Raw genomic sequence first — 8,432 nt, forward strand, 5'->3', positions numbered from 1 at the left:
CAAGGACAACAAAGTCCTCAACAGCCCTCCGAAACTCCGAGACTTGGCCAGACTGTAACACATCCCAGCACCTGAGCCCCCAGCCTTCCTGCCTGACGTAGTTGGTGCTCACCTCAGAGATATCGCTGCAGACCAGGGAGCCCCAGCAAGTGAGCTCCTGAGATGACCTTGGTCCCTGACACCTTGAATCCGTATCCCTTAATGAGAACCACCCGCAGTAACAGAGAGCATCGCCACGTGAGGGCCACTTGAAGACGTGTCCGTTAGAGCCAGGCCTGAGACGTCGCTGTGGCACACGGTTCCCGATGAGTGCTTGGCAGCTCATGTGTCTAAGGATCAAGGATGACTCTGAATTCCCGATTTTCCTGCCCTCGTCTCCCAAGTGCTGGAAGACAGGTCTACAGCAAGCGTCTGGAGTCTCTGACCACAGGGTATCCTCCCACGAAGATGTCCCTGAGCTGGCCGACGCAAACCCAGCCAAAGAAGAGATGTTCCAAAGCCCGGTCTGGACTCAAGAGGCCAAGAACAGACTATTTACGGCTAAACGCGGGGGCCAGCTTGACCTACCGCATGCAGAACTCAATCCTCCAGTAGAAGCGGAGCTCCCCACCCTCCCTGGCTCCTTCTTTGTTCCTCCATGATGGGACCTGTGTTTCCCAGACCAAGCCTTTCCACACGCCCCTCCTTAAGGCACACGGCAAGGAAATGGGAACCCCACTGCCCATGTAACACACGCAATAATCAACAACGTGTTCTTTAAAAGTATCCATTTCTATTTTGTGTATATGGTTGTTTTGTCTGCGCGAATGTAGGAGCACCATGTGCACGCAGTACCCATGGAGGCCAGAAGAGGGCGTCAGATAACCGGGAACTATCATTACAGGGGGCAGTGAGCTGCCCTGTGCGTCCTGGCCGTTGACTCTTAAGTTCTCTTGGAAGAGCAGCCGATGCTCTTAACTGTTGAGCAATCCCTCTGGCCCTAATGTAGTTTTAAGACACGTTCTTGAGTCTGTGGCCTTACCCCACTGAACACACCTGATCTCTCTCATATCATTTCAGAAGTTCGAGCCTGGCTCGTACAGGGATACATGCAGGTCAGTCTCACGCAGCCCAGGCTGACCTCAAGCTCGCTATGCACTGAAAGCTGGCCCCCAGCTCCTTGACCCTTCTGCTTCCACCTCTCAAATTTGGGGGTTACAGGCATGTGCCACCAAGCTTAACTACGTCTGCCATTTTAAAAAGTCACCTGGTGTATAGTGGGAGTGAGGGGTGGAAATGGGGTAGGGGTGCGTGTGATATGTTTGTGCATGTATGTATATGTGAGTGCGTGCGTGTGTGTATGTGCGTTCATGTGCGTGTGCACGCGTGTGTTTCATTTAGTTTTGAGACAAAACCTTAGGATGTAGCCCACCCTGGTCTGGAACTCAAAATCCTCCTGCCTCTGGATTTCTGAGTTCGAGGCCAGCCTGGTCTTCAGAGTGAGTTTCAGGAGAGCCAGGGCTATACAGAGAAACCCTGTGAAACAAACAAACAAACAAACAAACAAACAAATTCCTCCTGCCTCAGCCTTCCAAATTCTAAGATGGAGGCTGTGCTGCCACGCCAGACTCTAGCTGCACATTGAGGGTCAGTCAGCTTGAAGATGTTTCCTAGTTCAAGCCAACGTAATGGCATGATGTCATTGGAGATGAACATGGAAATGAGAGTGGCTCCGTGCTCAGAAGCTCCATGGCTCCCGGAGGAGATTTCTTGATACCTCCCATGAGTGTGGCTTCACACAAGACTCCGCCCCTCCAAGAGCACAGGGGCGGAAATCCCCTTCTTACTGAGAGATGGGATGCACATGGGACCTGACCAGAGGCAGGGTCAGGCATAGTGATGTGGGCCCTTCATCCTAGCATTTGGGAAGCTGAGGTGGAAGTGCAATGAGTTCAAGGCCAGCCTGGGCAACAGTGTGAGTTTCAGGCTAGAGTGAAACTCTGTCTCAAAAGAAAAAAATAAAAATAAAAATAAAAATCAAGCGTGGCAGCGGTGTCCTATGCCCTTAATCCCAGCACTCCTGAGGCAGAGGCAGGCAGATTTCTGTGAGTTCGGGGTCAGTCTGGTCTACAGAGTGAGTTCCAGGACAGCCAGGGCTACACAGAGAAACCCTGTCTCGGGGAAAATAACAAGTACCCCTGGGAGGCAGAGGAAGGGATGGCTTTTGGAGTTGGAGGTTAACCTAGGCTACGGAGTGAGTTTCAGACCAGCCACGGCTACACTGTGAGACACTGTCTCAATAAATAAATAATAAAAATAAAAACCAAAGCAGTTTAATCTTCACCTTGATGTGATAAAGCAAGGCACAGGAGACATCTGGGAGAGAGAGGCTCAGAGCCCGTTCGTTCCCCGGTTTACAGAGAGCCATTTCTATGACTGGGAAAGTGGAGCGGCCATATGGCAACAACCTGGCTGGCACTGTCGCAGTTCTGGGGCGGGGGCGAGGGGGAGCTGAGGCAGGAGAGCAGAACACATGGCCCTCTATCCATCCAATGACAAGGCTCCAGGGGGTGGCTTGTCTTAGCCCCCCACAGCTTCCTAAAAGCCCCACGCCCTGGCACATCGAGGTAGGGTAGAAGAACCATGTGGGGGTTGTTTACATTATTGTTTTGTTGTTATTTGTTTTAAACGTGATATATAGTCAAAAAGACATAGAATAGCACCCCACCAGATGAGCCATATCCCCAGATCTTTTAAGGTGCTGACACGTTGGTTCATCCGTCTCCCACATCATCTGTCCTCAGCCTGCGTTCTGTGAGTAGCGGGGAGTTGTTATGTTAGAGAGATGAAGAGTTTCCAGGTCAAAGACAGAGCGAGCCAGCCTCCAGCTTTCCAGGGCTGCAAAATGCATCTTCAGAGCTGGGCCCACCCACGCGTGTTATTTATGGTGCTGTCCGTGAGCTGATTTGTGATTTCTTGCTGCTCCATCTGGCCCTCTCTGGCAAAGCTCCCGGCTTGACTTCCCCTGGCAGGGCCATATGTCCTGCCAGCCCAGGGAGGCCTGGCAGCGAAGGGGGCAGGAGGCAGGGGAGAGCTAATTCCTTGCTACCACCCTGGCTGCCTGTGCTGGGGCTCCTAGGATTCACCGAGCAACTGCCTGCCTCGGTAGGATTGGGACAATGGGACTCCTCCTCCTCACCCACCCCTTGGTGACATCACTGCCAAGTGTCCAGAGCCATGGAGATGGCACTTGCACTTGCACTGGCTCTGGGTTAGACAAGCCTAGACTGGAATCTTTTTTTTTTTAAGTGATATATGTGTGTGTGTATATGTGTCTATGTGTGCATGTGTGTATTTATATGTGTCTGTATATGTGTCTATGTATGTGTATGTATATATATGTGTATGTGTCTATGTATGTGTGTATATATGCATGTGTGTATGTGTATATGTATGTGTCTATGTATGCGTGTATGTATATATGTGTATATGCATGTGTGTATATGCATGTGTGCATGTGTGTGCATGTGTGTGTGTATGTGTGTGTGTTGGGGGGGTCTTTGGATCTTTTACCATGTGTCCAAGCCACCCTGCCCAGTGTAGCAGCAGGCCACCATCTATTTCCCCAGCCTGCTCTGGAATCTTCAAGAATGGCAACTGCCACTCTGCTCATCAGAATACAGTCTGTGTTCCTCCTCTTGAGTCCCAGTGGGTCTCCAGACTTGCTCTGACTTAAGGCAGACAGCTCCTGCTTTGCTTCCCTCTGGAAGCTTCTACGGGTCTAGGAGGAAGCCCCCATCCGGGACACTGTGTTCCCAGAAGGGGGAGAGGCCTCCTTGGGGGCTCCAAGCAGAGACTTTGTGGGCCTCCCAGCCTAGCCTACTGCCAGCTCAGAGAGGAGCTGTAGAGTCACCGAGACATGACCTGCAAGGTCACTGGGTGAGCAGTGATGCCCACAATGCAAGGGGGTGAGGACAGACTGCCAACGGCCACAGGGAAACCAGCTGGTCAGCTTAAGAGATGGTGAGGTGGCACAGCCTGGCATATCAGCACTGGGAAGGTAGGGGCCAGAGGATCAGGATTTCATCCATGAGGCCCTGGATTTGAAGCACCCAGAACCCCCAGCACCACATCACCTGCATGTGCTGGTACATGTCTGTAGCCCCAGAATCTTGGAGGTGAGACAGGAGAATCAGAAATTCAAAGCACGGCTGGGCAGTGGTGGCGCACGCCTTTAATCCCAGCACTTGGGAGGCAGAGACAGGTGGATTTCTGAGTTCGAGGCCAGCTTGGTCTACAGAGTGAGTTCCAGGACAGCCAGGGCTATACAGAGAGACCCTGTCTCAAAAAAACCAAAAACCTAAAAGAAAGAAATTCAAAGCACGGTGCCTTGACTGCATACCAAGTGTGAGGCCAGCCTGGGCTTCATGATAATAGTAATAAAATTACATGAGACCCTGCCTCAAACTCTAGAAACAAACACCAGGCACTATAGTACATGCCTGCCTTAATCCGAGCACCTGGGAAGCAGAGGCAGGAGGATCGCTGTGAGTTGGTGGCCAGCCTGGTCTACATAGGGAGTCTCAGGAAAACCAGGGCTACACAGTGAGGCTCTGTCTCAAAAAAAGCAAAGGAAGACAGAGAAGAAAGAAGCGATAATCTCTTTCCACATGGAAAATCTGAACTAGAAAAATACAAGGTTCGAGGTAAATCCCGATCGCTGTGCTCTGGGGGACAGGACCCAGTCAGGGAGACTGGCTAGCCATCTGCAGAGCTCCCCACTGGACCCTGACTCCTAATAAGGATGGCAGCAGACTGACATCAACCATGCTCAGTGGGGTTCAGAACGCCATTAAAAGGCAGTGGATGCCAGAGGGGATTGATGCTCCTGCCCATAATCCCAACACTTGAGAAGCAGAGGCAGGAGGATCATGGACAAGGTCATCCTTAGAGTTCAAGGTCAGCCCTAGTTCCAATAGACCCTGTCTCAAAAGCGTGTGTGCATGTGTGCATGCCTGCATGCATGAGAGAGAAAGAGAGAGAGTGAGAGAGAGAGAGAGAGAGAGAGAGAGAGAGATCCTCTGCTCTGTAGACAACACTCTTGTGTGAATGCACAAATAACCACTTGTGTAAAGACAACTTGGCGAGTGTCTTGTCATCCTTGGGTGAGTGAGTTCAAACCAGGTCTGGTCTACAAGAGCCCTCCCTCAAAAAACACAAAAAGGTACCTGGGTGTGGTGGTTCATCCCTTTAATCCCGGCACTCGGGAGGCTGAGGCAGGTGAATCTCCCTGAGTTCAAGGCCAACCTAGTCAGTCTACAGAGTGAGATCCTGTCTCAACAAATCAAAAGCCGGAGGCATCCAGCTCTCTCTAAGTGGCCCTTCTGAGCTACGGGTTTTGGAAAATTCATCTTGAGCATGGGTGGGAACATGATTTGCTTCTTGCTGGGACGGGCAAGAAGCCTCATTTTGGGGTTTTCCTTTTTGATGAGGAGGGCATCCCTCCTTGTAGCCCAGGCTAGCCTAGAATTCTCCATCTCCTGCCGCAGCTCCTAGCCAGCACACCCAGATCCTTCCAAGTTCTGATTTAGGGTTTTGTTTGTTTGTTTTATAGATTGGAGACAAGGTCTCATGGAACCCAGGCTGGTCTGGAACTTACTATGGGACGGGGGTAGGCCTGGATCATCCTCTCAAGGCAGGCGAGGCCCAGGGTGTCTGCCGAGAGTGTGTGGTTTGCTGTGAACGCCATACCAGCCGGGCGTGGTGGCGTACACCTTAAATCCCAGCTCTTGAGAGGTGGAAGCAGGTGGATTTCTGAGTTCGAGCCCAGCCTGGTCTACAGAGTGAGTTCCAGGACAGCCAGGGCTACACAGAGAAACCCTGTCTCGGAAAAAAAAAATTAACAAAAATAGAGATAGCCTCTGTGGACAAGCACATACTTCACACACACACACACACACACACACACACACACACTTTACACACACATACTTCACACACATACACACACTTCACACACACACTCATGCACACACACAAATGTACACACTCACATTGTGTGTGGACAACCTGCTGGTTCTCCCGTTGTCAGGCCTGGCAGCCAGAGCCTTTCCCACTGAGGCCATCTCTCTGGTCCTGGCATGGCCAGTTTTTTGTTTTTGTTTTTGTTTTTTTTTTCAAGACAGTGTTTCTCTGTGTAGCTCTGGCTGTCCTGGAACTCACTCTGTAGCCCAGGCTGGCCTTGAACTCAGAAATCTGCCTGCCTCTGCCTCCCAAGTGCTGGGATTAAAGGCATGTGCCACCACGCCCAGCTGGCATGGCCAGTTTTAAAGCCAAGTGTAGTCTCATATGCTTGCAATGCTCACACTCAGGAGGCAGAGGCTGGAGCATGATGCGTTCGAAGGCTAGCCTGGTCTATGTAATCAAAAAACATCAACCAGGCTCCGAACGGTGGCTCAAACCGTTAATGCTAGCCCTAGGGAGGCAGGAGCAGATGGATCTCTGTGAGTTCAAGGCCAATTTGGGTTATGAAGTGAGAGAACCTATCTGGAGGAGTTTGCGGGAGGAGGGAGAGGAGACAGGATCTTATCAGGGTGTGGTGGCACACACCTTGTGTCCCAGCAGTTGGGAAACAGAGCCAGGAGGGAGGACTGCCACAGTTTTAAAGCCAGCTGTGGACTATATAGAGAGTTCCAGACCAGTCCCAGGCCACAGAGACGGTGTTCAAAATCATCATTCATGCCGGGCGGTGGTGGCGCACACCTTTAATCCCAGCACTTGAGAGGCAGAGGCAGGTGGATTTCTGAGTTCGAGGCCAGCCTGGTCTACAGAGTGAGTTCCAGGACAGCCAGGGCTACACAGAGAAACCCTGTCTCGGAAAAAACAAAACAAAACAAAACAGGGCTGGTGAGATGGCTCAGCGGGTAAGAGCACTGACTGCTCTTCTGAAAGTCCTGAGTTCAAATCCCAGCAACCACATGGTGGCTCACATGGTCTGATGTCCTCTCATGGTGTAGCTGAAGTCAGCTACAGTGTACTTATGTATAATAATAAATAAATCTTTAAAAAAAAAAGAAAAGAAAACAAAACAAACCAAACAAACTAACAATCCTCATTCACTAAACGAATCTGGGACACAAGACAAAGGACCTCACGGGCTCTAAACTGGTACCCATTTCCTGGACTCTGCTTTTCTCACCTCTGCTGGTTTAATCTAGCGGAGGAGAGTCCCAGAGGCAGGCTGGGGTAGAGGCGTAGTCCCACAGGGATCAACCCTGGATGGTTTGCCCGTGGGGTGGGGACCACCAGACTCCATGCCAAGAAGTCGAAGCTTCACCCAACGCACCAGATGCAGGCGGCGCAAGCACGCGTGGGTGGAGCACGCCGGGCGCTGTCTACCCACTAAGCGCAACCACTCTCCTGCGCTCGGAGCGTTCCTGGGGCCTTGCAGCACAGATGGCTCTCCCTAGGATCCTGTGTGGGTGGGAAGAGGCGGCGCGCTCCAGGCTGGGAAAGCTATTCTAAGGTGCGCGAAGGGCGACCGCGAAGAGGTGAAACCCACGGTGTCGGCTGGGCTGGGCTGAACTTTGTCTGGGTTTTCGTTTGAGGGGGAAGAACGTGTCCGTGTCATCTCCGAGCCCCAGGGGTCAGTGGCGCCGCCAAGGTCCTGCCCATAGGGGGCGCTGCTCCCCAGGCCGTCTTCCCTTCCGATGTTAAGAACCTGAGAACTAAGGGATGGAACGCGAAAGCGGATAGCAGCCGCCTTTACTTAGTATGTCCAGCCCGTGGAGACCCCGGCTTCTGCCCCGGCTTCCCGACTTCAGCTGCTCAGCTACATCTGGGCCACCAGCTCGGCTTAAATATATTCCACAGTAATATTTACAGAAGCCAGACACTGGTGGCAAGGGACTGGGATCAGTTGGTGAATGCAGTCACTGCTGACACGGGACAGGGGTGACGAAGGTGGAGCGGGTAACAGCATCCCAAATGCTCGCAGCTGGGACACAGGCTGAAGTGTACCTGGACTAGAGGCTAGGCAGGGGCTTCCTGAGCTGTTTGGCCATATTCTGTGCCTTGGCTTAGAGCTGCGGTCCTCGATCTTTATTCCTAGCACTGTAGCCATTTAATACAGTTCCTCATACTGTGGGGCCCCAACCATAAAAGGTTTTTTTTCTTTTTGTTTTGGGTTTTTTGTTTTGTTTTGTTTTGTCTTTTTGGTTATTTTTGGATTCCTCTGTACAGCCCTGGCTGTCCTGGAACTCACTCTGTAGACCAGGCTGGCCTTGAACTCAGAAATCTGCCTGTCTCTGCCTCCCAAGTGCTGGGATTAAAGGCGTGCGCCATCACTGCCTGGCCATAAAAGTATTTTTGTTACTTCATAACCACAATTTTGTTACTGTTATGAATTGTACTATAAATATCTAGTATATAGGATTTCTAATATATGAGTCGTT

Source organism: Mastomys coucha, unplaced genomic scaffold (assembly GCF_008632895.1).
Source record: "Mastomys coucha isolate ucsf_1 unplaced genomic scaffold, UCSF_Mcou_1 pScaffold3, whole genome shotgun sequence".
In the NCBI taxonomy this organism is placed as follows: Eukaryota; Metazoa; Chordata; class Mammalia; order Rodentia; family Muridae; genus Mastomys; species Mastomys coucha.